At 44.5% G+C, this 16276-nt stretch overlaps 1 protein-coding gene across 1 annotated transcript in view; it reads left to right on the plus strand.

Moving 5' to 3' along the window:
- Positions 1–16276, plus strand: part of MCHR2 (melanin concentrating hormone receptor 2) — a 452328-nt gene that overhangs the window by 149429 nt on the left and 286623 nt on the right. The window lies entirely within an intron of this gene.

Genomic DNA, 16276 nt, shown 5'->3' on the forward strand with positions numbered 1-16276 from the left:
GACATTTCTGGTAGACAACCACACAAAATCATTCACACTTAGGTTTGAAACTGGCACACGTTTACTGACAATCATACGTTTTTACCTGTCTCCCTTGACCTTGTTAGGATTAGGCAGAGGAAAACCAGGAACAGATTGACAGGTATGCAGTACTTTAGAACGTGCGCAAACACTGCAAGAAAATACCTGTTCAATCACATGCTGATGCAACCCCGGCTACCAAAAATGACAAGAAAGGAGGTCCACGTTTGCCTTACCACCTGGGCACAAATAACTTCCCTCTGAGCCTCCAACACCTCACCCTCCAGGTCAGGGTACAAGGCCGAGATAATTACCCAAATACAGACTAACACTTGACCAGAAGCCGCAAGAAGAGATCCAAATATTAAAATCCAAAATGTTATTAATAATATAATGTAAAACACACAATTATTATATATAAAACAAACAAGAGTGTCCTAAGTAGGAGGGACACCAGGTCCAAATAAGTGCTTCACAGTAAAAGAAGTGGATGCGAAACGTGAGTCGGGGGGAGGAGGGACTCCGATCTCCTTACCAGGTCTGCAGTGCACTTCACTAATTGGGTAATATATGCTGCATCCTCTCCAATATTTATATGCACTTATTGTTTGTGGAGAAATTGATTCTTTATACTGACTAGTTATGCTAGTATTCATATATTGTCACTATATGGGACATAGCTTGTTTTATATCTGCCTTATATATAAATCTATGCCTATAAACAATTTTGTTGTATGATGTCTATTTGTCTATTGTAATATTGAGATACACTTGCCTTAATAATAGTCCCGTATTATTACTACTGTGAAGCACCGATTTGGACCTGGTGTCCCTCCTAGTAAGGGCATCTTGTTTGTTTTGTTTTATAGATAATAATTATGTGCCCAGTTCTTTCTGAAGGGGATTTATCTATATCCCACTTCCCAGTTCTGGTTTGGAACTTGCACCTCTCTGGTGCCCTCTTACCCTCAGCTCAGACAGGGTACTGTACCCAGGATAAATAGGCACCAGAAAGGCTGCCTTACTTTGTACTGGCTAATAGGCATGCTGCATCGAGGGTGATATAGCTACTCCCAATCAGGTGGGAACAATAATTATCAACGACGTCCGTTGCTACAAAGTCTCCCAAACGCACAGCACACATGTGCAGCCTCCAGCTCCAATTTCTTAATTAATAACGGGTGCAGAACCAACCCAAATAAGTAGTGTAATTCACTTCAGAGGATGTGACAGTACGTTATAGAGCAAAGAAAAACAAAGCTAGTAATTTTATATATTTTACTCCAAAAAGGTAGACATTGTTTACAGAAGGGTAAAAGCGTATTATAAACAAAGACAAGTATGGTATGTACAGTGCAATTACAAATAAAATGGGATTAATGTTGAAAAAACACTTACAGTTCCTTATGTCATTTCATCTCATGGCAGACCATGTGGCTTGGAGGAAGGGCAACACATCAAGATGCATTACAGATGGGTCTAGCAGCTAGACCCTAGACAAAAGAGCCATGAAGACTGATGTCTCACTCACTTATCTCCATGCCCAAAACCAAGGCAGCCCCCTTGTCGTGACCTCACTCAGAGGCTGAATACTCCCCTTTCTTAGAGTTATGACAAGCCATTTCTATACATAACTCACTGTATGAACCTCGTAGAAGAACGACACAATGATCATGATGCTCACCACGTCATGGGGGTTCCTTTAAGTATAAAAACCAAGTACATATATGTGGTTTGAAAGTTGCTGTACCAGTTATAGCTGGTATCAGGCAGGAGGGGGGATGAGGAGTTTAGACAGTACACTGGCTTTCCTAGCTCAGACTCTTAAAAGACACTTAAAAAAACACAGCAAAAATATTCATGTGAAAGTTTTTTTTTACAAAAGTGAACGGCGCGTGATAATGTCACAGACAGTGTAGGAAAGACTAAGTGCAACATGAAGGGATAAGAGAAAGGGAACTCAACACTAGGGAAGGGAGGAATGGAGACTAAAGATGAGCAAATATGTTCAGAAAATGATCGCCAAATATAAATTTGGCACGAATATGGTACATTTGAATTCGTGATAGGTAACACGTGCATTTTTCTTAAAATCGGAAAAAGTTGGTAACATTCTGTGAAAGATAGAATAAAAGCCGGCAATTCATGTGCCGCGCATAGCAAAATCGCAGAGTGACAGGTTAGAATAGAATAGATAGAATAGATATATACACATGGAATACATAGATATATAGAAGTTAGTGACACACACAAATATATATGTGTATATATTACATAGATAGAAGAAAAGCCAGCAAATCATGTGTTGCGTACAGAATAATCACTGTGTGACAGGTTAGAATAGAATAGACAGAATAGATATATAAACAGAGAATAGAAACATATATATATATAGAGAGAGAGAGAGAGAGAGAGTTGTGCTCAAAAGTTTACATATCTCGGCAGAATTTTTGCTTTCTTTGCCTTTTTTTCAGAGAATATGAATGATAACACCAAAACTTTTTCTCCACTCATGGTTAGTGGTTGAGTGATGCCATTTATTGTTAAACTACTTTGTTTTATTTTTTTAAATCATAATGACAACCCAAAACATCCAAATGACCCTGATCAAAAGTTTACATACCCCATTTCCTAATGCTGTGTATTGCCCCCTCTAATATCAATGACAGCTTGCAAGTCTTTTGTGATAGTTGTGGATGAGGTTCTCTGTTTACTCAGATTGTAAAACTGCCCACTCTTCTTGGCAAAAAAGCCTCCAGTTCCTGTAAATTCCCGGGCTGTCCAGCATGAACTGTGTGCTTGAGATCTCCCCAGAGAGGCTCAATAATATTGAGGTCAGGAGACTTGGATGGCCACTCCAGAACCTTCATTTTGTTCTGCTGTAGCCAATGACAGGTCGACTTAGCCTTGTGTTTCGGTCGTTGTCATGTTGGAACATCCAAGTACGTCCCATGCACAGTTTCCGGGCTGATGATTGCAAATTTGCCTCCAGTATTTGCTGATAATAGGCTGCATTCATCTTTCTTTCAACTTTGACTAAGTTTTCTGTTCCTTTGTAGCTCACCCATCCCCAAAACATCAGCGATCCACCTCTGTGCTTTTCAGTAGGAATAGTGTCCCTTTCATCATAGGTCTTGTTGACCTCTCTCCAAATGTAACATTTATGGTTGTGGCCAAAAAGTTAAATTTTGGTCTCATCACTCCAAATTATCTTGTTACAGAAGTTTTGAGGCTTGTCTCTGTGCTGATTTGCGTATTGTAGATGAGATACTTTGTGGCATTTGCACTCATTAGCCTTGACGATGGCAGTAAGGCCGGCATCACACTACCATAGAATACGGGTGAGTGCTATGCGAAAAAGCATTGCATAGCACTCGGAGCAGTGTTAATCTATGGGGCAGCTCACATCACCTTTTTTTTCTCAGGTGTATTCAGCGTGCGTGTAAAATCACAGCATGCTGTGATTGTCACAGAATCTCAATCAAAAATTATAAGTTAACCACACATCAAAAATAGCCAAGGTCCTACAGGACACTACTTAGGATGCACGACACAACCAGGGAGTTCATACCGGAAAAAAGTCAATACCAAATAGTAGAAAAGACCACGCCTCAAACATTGGTGAAAAAAATAAATCACATTTTATTCCGCATCCTGTGTCAACATTTCGATTCAAAAGATCTTTCTTTGTCACAGAAACTCATCCGAGTCTTGTCAATGCAAGCCTTTGGGTGCGAGAAAAAAATGGCACAGCACTCGGACCATAAGAATGCTGTCCGGTTTTTACTCTTCGGTGTCTTTTGAAAAGCCGGCAATTTATGTAGCACACAAAGTAAAATCACACTCAGGTTAAAATAGAATAGACAGAATAGATATATACACATTGAATATATAGATATATAGATGTCAGTGACACACACACACATATATATATATATATATATATATATATATATATATATATATATATATATATATACACAGTATATTGCATAGATCGATAAATAGAAGAAAAGCCAGCAATTCATGTGCCGTGTACTATAAAATCACTTCAGGAGCTAACAGGACAGAAGAGAAGTATTACATACAGTAAATACAAATAGAATAGGTAAATATATAGATGTCTGTGACAAATACCATTAGTACAGTGTGTGTGCAGCTTACCGTACATGTATTTAATTAATAAAAGATTGTTTTCAGGAAAAAAATGGCATGGACTCCAGCTACACAGACTATCAATATCAGCTCACAGCTGTATAATTTGCCTTTACTCGTCTTCATTAAAATGAGGGACCCCCCTATAATTAATAACCAGCAAAGGCTCTGCAAATATATACTGTAGTTGTATGGTAAATAAAGACACAGCCAAAATAAAGTCCTTTGTTAGAAATTAGACTAAACACAGTTTTCAATTTTATTTAAAAGTAACGAGCACATTTATACTCACCTAATGCATAATTCCACTGAAGCCTTCGTTCTTCTGCAATAAAACTAAAAAAAAAAACAATAATATCCCTCACCTGTGGGTCCATTGGTCCCACATCATAATCCATGTCTGGGGGATTAATAGTTTTCAAATTGGATGGTGCCAAGATGCGACCATCCAGGCTGAGAACCACTGGTCAATGAGCTGCTGTGAAAGCAGCATCAGTGACCGGCGGTGATGTCATCGAGGTTACTTCTGGTCACTGATGATCACACGCCACAGATAATCGACTTGCATGGTTACAGAGGTCTTTTGGCCTACCGGTGGTGGAATTCCACTCTGCACATGTTGCAGCAGCTGTGACAGAAGCGATGAGCCCTACTTATAACCAAAATCCTTAAAACAGAACACATAGTTTTGATTAAAAATCAAACCAATGCCAAATAGTGAAGGGCGCTATTTTAAGACGGGATGCTCCCATAATGATTGAAAATGATAAGGAAAAAATAGCAAAATATTTCCCATAAAAATATATATAAAATTTATCAAAATAATACATACAAAATAGATATCAGATATCAAACATCACATAAATGACAAAGTGAATATCAGATTTAAAGTGCAATGGCCCCAGTATATTGTAGTGGGTAGGGGAAGAATGTGAAACAGCAGAAGGGCTGTAGATGAGCCCTACTTATCCTTTAAAATGTATACTAAGATGGTTAGCACTGACATGCCGTCATCAGCATTACTATTCTGGTCATCTACATGCTGAAGCACACTTTGAAAAGTATGAATAGTCTGCGTGAAGAGGTTATGGTCCCAGAGGAAGAGTTGGAAGTAGAGGAGGATGCAGAAGGGATAACAATATCTCAATATCTTTATTTTTCTGCTCTGTTAAAAAGAAGCACAGAGGAATAAGTATCCTTAACTGCCGCCATTAAAAACGGTCTTTATGGGGTTAATCTGTATTTGCAGTTTTCATTTAATGAGATTCTTATGCTTTGGGGCATACCTGTGGATGGGGCTTTATGTGGTGTTCTGATTACATATGCATCCTTATAGGCTTATGACTGGTCGATGATCCTTCAGTGACCTGCCTCCAATTTTACATAAGGCATATAAGTGTTGATATTACAGTTAATAATATTCTTGATATGTAATTTTGTTAATAATACCTAAAATATTTGGTCTATTCTGAGTCTTAGAAAAAGAAAATTATATTCGCCGATTAATTTGTCGGATATTCACTGAACATAACCGAACGCCATTCATGTCAATAGAAAGCAAAACCTAACGCATGCACAACAACTTATAACAGCCCAAAATGCTGCCAAAACACATCAAATGTGGGACAGACACCAGGAAAGTGGCATCAATTTACCCACAGTACAAAATTTAGCATGGCATTGAAGCAATTAGCCATCACCCATGGTTCCAGAGTCCCTACATTGCCTGCCTACATTCTTCATCCCCCCTTGGGGCCATATCAGGCTACCTGCTGTATGGGGTCAGCTTCAACCTTCTATAGGTCAGCCATGGAGTAGCACTTGGTGCCATCTTCTTGTCTCTCCTTGGGTCGCAGTTTTCACCTGCTGTCACTCATCCCAGTTGGGATTTGGTAGGCCTCCTAGTTATGCACTTCAGGCTTTCAACAAGATGTGGGTCATAAAGACCCAAAAAAACGACCAAACACCCAATATAGAAATATATAAACTTTATTAGTACTCAAAACTACATATATAACAGTATCAGATATAAAGTATAAAAAGCCGGTGAGGTTCAGTACCACAGGGTGTACAAAGACAACACTGAAAGAGCTTGTAAAGGACGCACGGAACCCAGATCAAAGAATAACTCATACTTATAAAAGGTGGACCATAAGGTCCATACCACAATGAGTACCGCCATGCATAAACAAAGGCACCCAGAGGCCCAGACTATTTAATAGTTAATACATACACATTACCTCAATGGGGCAGGCAGGTGATCCAGATCAGGGGTCCGTGCGTCCTCCCCAACGCACGTTTCGGTGAAACAACCTTCCTCAGGGGGACATACAAAAAAGTGAGATGTGTGTCCTTTTTATACACTAAAACCGGAAGTGGAACAGCGCCGCAACCGGAAGTGAAACATAGCCGGAAAAAAGCCTCCCAAAGATAACAAAAAATGAAGCGATAATATCCTGCTATCCCAAGCGCCAGCAGGTACGCCGCACACCGCCGCACGCCGGGTAGGCACAGGGCCCTGTGTCTCCCAGCGGCGAGAGTGTAGCAATGCAGCCGCAGTACAAGGAGGAGCAGGGGAAAAGACGCGCATGCGCAGAGGCAAGATTAAGACACAAGACGCCATATTGGAATAGGGAGAAACCGCTGCTGTCGGCTGACAATAAAAAGATGCAGGTGATAACACAAAAACAATATATAGACATACAGCATATGAAAAATAGGAAATAAAACAGAAAGAATAAACACGTAGCTGTCACATGACAGTAGTTGCTCACAAAAATGCAAAAACACCCGCAAGTCCAATTGGCACAAATAGGGCCATATATATTCAGCGGTTATTTAGTCCATATATAGCATAAGGAACAATAATGTCAAATCCATACAATTGTTTTTATATATAAATAGCAAACAATTTATGATCATATAACGCATCATGATTAGGGTTGAGCGACTTTCATTTTTTTAAGATCGAGTAGGGTTTTGGGAAACCCGATTTTGTCCAGAGTCGAGTCGAGTGCAGTCGGCCGATTATCGCTAAAAGTCGGGGATCGACCGAAACACGAAACCCAATGCAAGTCAATGGGGAAGCATAGTCGGCAGTGAGTGGAGGCCAGGAAAACACCTACAGTGCCCATTTTAATGCCAAAAACATCCATTCTTGTTTCTGAAGCTTGCCAATCTTAATTAACTGTATAATAATAGTTGGGCATAGGGAATTGGGGGAAAGTTGTGGGGGGAGTAGGGCTGGCTCAAGTTTTTCGTGGGCCCAGGAAATGCGGACTACGTCACGGCGGTGTTGCAGGGAAAGGTAAGTATTTAAAAGTTGCAAGTGCTGTGATCCTGAGCAAGCAGGGGGGGCCCACTCGTTCGCATTGGCACTGGCACAGGGCCCCTCAAAGTACGGCGGTGTGTTTGCATGGCGGGGGCGCCTCCCACCAGCAGCGACACTTTTGCGTACTCTGAGGGGCCCTGTGCCAGTGACGTCGCCAACGAGTATGCCCCCCCACCTGATGAAGGAACCTGCACTTTCATCTGCACCTTCCTCTTTGTCCCTGTGTAAGGTGGTATAACATGCGGGAAGGGGAACCTTACTTTCAGCAGGGACAGATTCTGGCTGTGTAGAGTACAAGGGGAATGTAGTGGTCTAGGTCAATGTACCAGCAGACTCATTTAGCAGTGGCTGGGCAATGGGCAGGATGAGGAGGAAACAGATATAGGGCCAAAGAATAAAGTAGGCTACATGCAGTTCAAAATTGGTAACAGGACTAAACAGGCGGCATTGCTTTGTTCAGTGGAGTAGCAAACCCAAGAGCAGCAGACACTGTTTCAAGGGCCTAACCACACTAGTAGGCCAAATGCAGTTTAATATCTGATAGTATAGGGCGAAAGCCAGAATGTGGAAGCTCAGCTTTGTTCAGTTGAGGACAACACCAGGGAGGGGCAGACACCTTTAGTAGGCCGGAAAAGCCTATTGCATTTTTTAAAATGGTAATTTGGAGCAGAAGGTTGAAGCTCAGCTTTATTTAGTTGAGGGCAACACCAGGCAGGGGCACACAGACAGACACCTTTAGTAGGCCGGAAAAGCCTATTGCATTTTTCAAAATGGTAATTTGGAGCAGAAGGTTGAAGCTCAGCTTTATTTAGTTGAGGGCAACACCAGGGAGGGGCAGAAGCCGTTAGTAGGCCCTAACCACCATTTTTTTTTTTTAAAACCACTTAATGAGAGCCGGAAGGTTGAAGCTCAGCTTTATTTAGTTGAGGGCAACACCAGGCAGGGGCACACAGACAGACACCTTTAGTAGGCCTGAAAAGCCTATTGCATTTTTCAAAATGGTAATTTGGAGCAGAAGGTTGAAGCTCAGCTTTATTTAGTTGAGGGCAACACCAGGGAGGGGCAGAAGCCGTTAGTAGGCCCTAACCACCATTTTTTTTTTTAAAACCACATAATGAGAGCCGGAAGGTTGAAGCTCAGCTTTATTTAGTTGAGGACAACACCAGGGAGGGGCAGAAGCCGTTAGTAGGCCCTAACCACCATTTTTTTTTTTAAAACCACATAATGAGAGCCGGAAAGTTGAAGCTCAGCTTTATTTAGTTGAGGACAACACCAGGGAGGGGCAGAAGCCGTTAGTAGGCCCTAACCACCATTTTTTTTTTTAAAACCACATAATGAGAGCCGGAAGGTTGAAGCTCAGCTTTATTTAGTTGAGGACAACACCAGGGAGGGGCAGAAGCCGTTAGTAGGCCCTAACCACCATTTTTTTTTTTAAAACCACATAATGAGAGCCGGAAGGTTGAAGCTCAGCTTTATTTAGTTGAGGACAACACCAGGGAGGGGCACACAGACAGACACCTTTTGTAGGCCTGAAAAGCCTATTGCATTTTTCAAAATGGTAATTTGGAGCAGAAGGTTGAAGCTCAGCTTTATTTAGTTGAGGGCAACACCAGGGAGGGGCAGAAGCCGTTAGTAGGCCCTAACCACCATTTTTTTTTTTAAAACCACATAATGAGAGCCGGAAGGTTGAAGCTCAGCTTTATTTAGTTGAGGACAACACCAGGGAGGGGCAGACAGACAGACACCTTTTGTAGGCCTGAAAAGCCTATTGCATTTTTCAAAATGGTAATTTGGAGCAGAAGGTTGAAGCTCAGCTTTATTTAGTTGAGGGCAACACCAGGGAGGGGCAGAAGCCGTTAGTAGGCCCTAACCACCATTTTTTTTTTTAAAACCACATAATGAGAGCCGGAAGGTTGAAGCTCAGCTTTATTTAGTTGAGGACAACACCAGGGAGGGGCAGACAGACAGACACCTTTTGTAGGCCTGAAAAGCCTATTGCATTTTTCAAAATGGTAATTTGGAGCAGAAGGTTGAAGCTCAGCTTTATTTAGTTGAGGGCAACACCAGGGAGGGGCAGAAGCCGTTAGTAGGCCCTAACCACCATTTTTTTTTTTAAAACCACATAATGAGAGCCGGAAGGTTGAAGCTCAGCTTTATTTAGTTGAGGACAACACCAGGGAGGGGCAGAAGCCGTTAGTAGGCCCTAACCACCATTTTTTTTTTTAAAACCACATAATGAGAGCCGGAAGGTTGAAGCTCAGCTTTATTTAGTTGAGGACAACACCAGGGAGGGGCAGAAGCCGTTAGTAGGCCCTAACCACCATTTTTTTTTTTAAAACCACATAATGAGAGCCGGAAGGTTGAAGCTCAGCTTTATTTAGTTGAGGACAACACCAGGGAGGGGCACACAGACAGACACCTTTAGTAGGCCTGAAAAGCCTATTGCATTTTTCAAAATGGTAATTTGGAGCAGAAGGTTGAAGCTCAGCTTTATTTAGTTGAGGGCAACACCAGGGAGGGGCAGAAGCCGTTAGTAGGCCCTAACCACCATTTTTTTTTTTTAAAACCACTTAATGAGAGCCGGAAGGTTGAAGCTCAGCTTTATTTAGTTGAGGACAACACCAGGGAGGGGCACACAGACAGACACCTTTAGTAGGCCTGAAAAGCCTATTGCATTTTTCAAAATGGTAATTTGGAGCAGAAGGTTGAAGCTCAGCTTTATTTAGTTGAGGGCAACACCAGGGAGGGGCAGAAGCCGTTAGTAGGCCCTAACCAAAGTTGAAGGCCAAATGCAGTTTAATTTCTGATACTATAGGCCGAAAGCCAGAAGGTGGAAGTTCCGATTTAGACAGTGGAGGACAATTTGAATTAGGGACTGCAGACAGACTTAGTAGGCTGTCCCCTGTGGACCATGCATCCACCACATTAACCCATTGCGCCGTAATGGACACGTAATCTTCCGTGGCCATGCCTACAGGTCCATGCGTCTGTTGTCAGGTGCACCTTTGTACTCACAGATTGCCAGAGTGCATGGACAATGCGGTCTTCTACATGCTGGTGGAGGGTTGGGATGGCTTTTCTCGCAAAAGAAGTGTCGACTGGTTAGCTTGTAGCGTGGTACAGCGTAGTCCATCATGGCCTTATTAATAGTAAATAAAATATATAACTAGGCTCTATGAACTTTTAAATAGGTTCCAGGGGTACACGGGCAGCATTGGTGTGGTCAGTGGAGGAGTATTGCAAGTAGGGGCTGCAGACAGGCTATCAAAGGCCTAAAATAACAAACAGTAGGCAGTCATGGCAGTTTTACATCGGTTACATGGATACACAGGCAGGCACTCCAGGCAGCATTGTGGTCAGTGGAGGAGTATTGCAAGTAGGGGCCGCAGACAGGCTATCAAAGGCCTAAAATAACAAACAATAGGCTCATGGCAGTTTTACAGCGGTTACATGGATACACGGGCAGGCAGCTTGGTGGTCAGTGGAGGAGTATTTAAAGTAGGGACCGCAGACAGGCTATCAAAGGCCTAAAATAACAAACAATAGGCTCATGGCAGTTTTACAGCGGTTACATGGATACACGGGCAGGCAGCTTGGTGGTCAGTGGAGGAGTATTTAAAGTAGGGACCGCAGACAGGCTTCAAAGGCCTAACATAAGAAAATGGGCTGGCTGTAGGCACTTTATAATTGGTTCCAGGGGTACACGGGCAGCAGTGGTCTGGTCAGTGGAGGAGTATTTAAAGTAGGGACCGCAGACAGGCTATCAAAGGCCTAACATAACAAACAATAGGCTCATGGCAGTTTCACAGCGGTTACATGGATACACGGGCAGGCAGCTTGGTGGTGGTGAGTGGAGGAGTATTTAAAGTAGGGACCGCAGACAGGCTTCAAAGGCCTAACATAAGAAAATGGGCTGGCTGTAGGCACTTTATAATTGGTTCCAGGGGTACACGGGCAGCAGTGGTCTGGTCAGTGGAGGAGTATTTAAAGTAGGGACCGCAGACAGGCTATCAAAGGCCTAACATAACAAACAATAGGCTCATGGCAGTTTCACAGCGGTTACATGGATACACGGGCAGGCAGCTTGGTGGTGGTGAGTGGAGGAGTATTTAAAGTAGGGACCGCAGACAGGCTTCAAAGGCCTAACATAAGAAAATGGGCTGGCTGTAGGCACTTTATAATTGGTTCCAGGGGTACACGGGCAGCAGTGGTCTGGTCAGTGGAGGAGTATTTAAAGTAGGGACCGCAGACAGGCTATCAAAGGCCTAACATAACAAACAATAGGCTCATGGCAGTTTCACAGCGGTTACATGGATACACGGGCAGGCAGCTTGGTGGTGGTGAGTGGAGGAGTATTTAAAGTAGGGACCGCAGACAGGCTTCAAAGGCCTAACATAAGAAAATGGGCTGGCTGTAGGCACTTTATAATTGGTTCCAGGGGTACACGGGCAGCAGTGGTCTGGTCAGTGGAGGAGTATTTAAAGTAGGGACCGCAGACAGGCTATCAAAGGCCTAACATAACAAACAATAGGCTCATGGCAGTTTCACAGCGGTTACATGGATACACGGGCAGGCAGCTTGGTGGTGGTGAGTGGAGGAGTATTTAAAGTAGGGACCGCAGACAGGCTTCAAAGGCCTAACATAAGAAAATGGGCTGGCTGTAGGCACTTTATAATTGGTTCCAGGGGTACACGGGCAGCAGTGGTCTGGTCAGTGGAGGAGTATTTAAAGTAGGGACCGCAGACAGGCTTCAAAGGCCTAACATAAGAAAATGGGCTGGCTGTAGGCACTTTATAATTGGTTCCAGGGGTACACGGGCAGCAGTGGTCTGGTCAGTGGAGGAGTATTTAAAGTAGGGACCGCAGACAGGCTATCAAAGGCCTAACATAACAAACAATAGGCTCATGGCAGTTTCACAGCGGTTACATGGATACACGGGCAGGCAGCTTGGTGGTGGTGAGTGGAGGAGTATTTAAAGTAGGGACCGCAGACAGGCTTCAAAGGCCTAACATAAGAAAATGGGCTGGCTGTAGGCACTTTATAATTGGTTCCAGGGGTACACGGGCAGCAGTGGTCTGGTCAGTGGAGGAGTATTTAAAGTAGGGACCGCAGACAGGCTATCAAAGGCCTAACATAACAAACAATAGGCTCATGGCAGTTTCACAGCGGTTACATGGATACACGGGCAGGCAGCTTGGTGGTGGTGAGTGGAGGAGTATTTAAAGTAGGGACCGCAGACAGGCTTCAAAGGCCTAACATAAGAAAATGGGCTGGCTGTAGGCACTTTATAATTGGTTCCAGGGGTACACGTGCAGCAGTGGTCTGGTCAGTGGAGGAGTATTTAAAGTAGGGACCGCAGACAGGCTTCAAAGGCCTAACATAAGAAAATGGGCTGGCTGTAGGCACTTTAGAATTGGTTCCAGGGGTACACGGGCAGCAGTGGTCTGGTCAGTGGAGGAGTATTTAAAGTAGGGACCGCAGACAGGCTATCAAAGGCCTAACATAACAAACAATAGGCTCATGGCAGTTTCACAGCGGTTACATGGATACACGGGCAGGCAGCTTGGTGGTCAGTGGAGGAGTATTTAAAGTAGGGACCGCAGACAGGCTATCAAAGGCCTAAAATAACAAACAATAGGCTCATGGCAGTTTTACAGCGGTTACATGGATACACGGGCAGGCAGCTTGGTGGTCAGTGGAGGAGTATTGCAAGTAGGGGCCGCAGACAGGCTATCAAAGGCCTAAAATAACAAACAATAGGCTCATGGCAGTTTTACAGCGGTTACATGGATACACAGGCAGCTTGGTGGTGAGTGGAGGAGTAGTGCAAGGAGTGTCTGTCCCAGTACTCCCAAAATATAAATAGATGTTAATGTCTCGCAAAACAACCAAAACAAAAAAAAAAGGTGGCATACTTAGGTACAGGGGTGGGCTCATCTACTGAGTTTCTGACATAGTAATTTGGCAGTAACTATTTAATGGTGCCAATATAGGACACAGACACAGACTACTTTAAGTTGCATCATAGATGTCTACAAATTTGTATTGTCAGTGCCAGACATTGAATGATGTCAGCGAATAGACTAAAGATTGGTGGAGCTGTGCGACATAATTTTGCACGTGGTAGAGCACATTTTGAGCTGGGGTAGGGGGGAACTCTCTTGAGGCCGGCGGGACCGCCCCAGGGCCCCTCATGTTACAACGGTGTGTCTGACGTTGGGTGCGCACCACCACCGCCAGAGACACTACATTGTACTATGAGGGACCCAGTAGCAATGCCGTCAACCAAAAGCGAGCACACCCACCTCTTCAGACAAACAGCAGTCTCACGGGTGCTTGCGCCAAGTCGCGATACCACGGCCCCGTGTGGGGAGTTTTGCCATTTAGGGAGGTGTAAACATGTCGTATGCTGTACAATCAGCTGCAGCAAATTAGACATTAGAAAAGTAATTCACAGGCAAGAGCTTTTCATAGGAAAGCTAGGTGTCGGCCGGGCAAGGTGGGGCAAAAGATTTCGAAATCCAGTTGTGGTTCATTTTAATGAATGTTAGATCGTCAACATTTTGGGTAGCCAGACGAGTCCTTTTTTCGGTTAATATTGAACCTGCAGCACTGAATACTCTTTCTGATAGGACACTTGCTGCCGGGCAAGCAAGCTCCTGCAATGCATATTCTGCCAATTCTGGCCAGGTGTCTAATTTGGAGGCCCAGTAATCAAATGGGAATGACGGTTGAGGGAGAACATCGATAAGGGATGAAAAATAGTTAGTAACCATACTGGACAAATGTTGTCTCCTGTCACTTTCAATTGATGCAGCAGTACCTGTCCTGTCTGCGGTCATAGCAAAATCACTCCACAACCTGGTCAGAAAACCCCTCTGTCCAACGCCACTTCTGATGTGTGCACCCCTAACACTCCTAGTCTGCTGCCCCCTGGAGCTCGTGTGAGAACGATCACGTGCGCTGTGTGCTGGGAATGCCTGAAGCAAACGGTCAACAAGAGTTGATTGTTTGGTTGCTAATATTAGTTCCAAGTTCTCATGTGGCATAATATTTTGCAATTTGCCTTTATAGCGTGGATCAAGGAGGCAGGCCAACCAGTAATCGTCATCGTTCATCATTTTCGTAATGCGTGTGTCCCTTTTTAGGATACGTAAGGCATAATCCGCCATGTGGGCCAAAGTTCCAGTTGTCAAATCTCCGGTTGTGATTGGTTGAGGGGCAGTTGCAGGCAAATCTACGTCACTTGTGTCCCTCAAAAAACCAGAACCCGGCCGTGACACGCAACCAAATTCCTGTGCCCCCGGGAAAGGTTCGGCATTAAAAATATACTCATCCCCATCATCCTCCTCGTCCTCCACCTCCTCTTCGCCCGCTACCTCGTCCTGTACACTGCCCTGACCAGACAATGGCTGACTGTCATCAAGGCTTTCCTCTTCCTCTGGTGCAGACGCCTGCTCCTTTATGTGCGTCAAACTTTGCATCAGCAGACGCATTAGGGGGATGCTCATGCTTATTACGGCGTTGTCTGCACTAACCAGCCGTGTGCATTCCTCAAAGCACTGAAGGACTTGACACATGTCTTGTATCTTAGACCACTGCACACCTGACAACTCCATGTCTGCCATCCTACTGCCTGCCCGTGTATCCTCCCACAAATAAATAACAGCACGCCTCTGTTCGCACAGTCTCTGAAGCATGTGCAGTGTTGAGTTCCACCTTGTTGCAACGTCTATGATTAGGCGATGCTGGGGAAGGTTCAAAGACCGCTGATAGGTCTGCATACGGCTGGCGTGTACAGGCGAACGTCGGATATGTGAGCAAAGTGCACGCACTTTGAGGAGCAGGTCGGAGAACCCAGGATAAGTTTTCAATAAGCACTGCACCACCAGGTTTAAGGTGTGAGCCAGGCAAGGAATGTGTTTCAGTTGGGAAAGGGAGATGGCAGCCATGAAATTCCTTCCGTTATCACTCACTACCTTGCCTGCCTCAAGATCTACTGTGCCCAGCCACGACTGCGTTTCTTGTTGCAAGAACTCGGACAGAACTTCCGCGGTGTGTCTATTGTCGCCCAAGCACTTCATAGCCAATACAGCCTGCTGACGCTTGGCAGTAGCTGGCCCATAATGGGACAACTGGTGTGCAACAGTGTCATCTGCCGATGGAGTGGTTGGCAGACTGCGTTCTGTGGAAGAGCTGTAGCTTCTGCAGGAGGACGAGGAGGAGGAGGAGGAGGGGGTGCGAACGCCTACAGCCAACTGTTTCCTAGACCGTGGGCTAGGCACAACTGTCCCTAAATTGATGTCGCCTGTGGACCCTGCATCCACCACATTCACCCAGTGTGCCGTGATGGACACATAACGTCCCTGGCCATGCCTACTGGTCCATGCATCTGTAGTCAGGTGCACCTTTGTACTCACAGATTGCCTGAGTGCATGGACGATGCGCTGTTTAACATGCTGGTGCAGGGCTGGGATGGCTTTTCTGGAAAAAAAGTGTCGACTGGGTAGCTCGTATCGTGGTTCAGCGTACTCCATCAGGGCTTTGAAAGCTTCGCTTTCAACTAACCGGTAGGGCATCATCTCTAACGAGATTAGTCTAGCTATGTGGGCGTTAAAACCCTGTGTACGCGGATGCGAGGATAAGTACTTCCTTTTTCTAACCAGAGTCTCATGTAGGGTGAGCTGGACTGGGGAGCTGGAGATCGTGGAACTTTCGGGTGTGCCGGTGTACATGGCAGACTGAGAGACGGTTGGAGACGGTATTGTT

The sequence above is a fragment of the Ranitomeya variabilis genome, chromosome 2 (genome assembly GCF_051348905.1).
Source record: "Ranitomeya variabilis isolate aRanVar5 chromosome 2, aRanVar5.hap1, whole genome shotgun sequence".
Lineage (NCBI taxonomy): Eukaryota > Metazoa > Chordata > Amphibia > Anura > Dendrobatidae > Ranitomeya > Ranitomeya variabilis.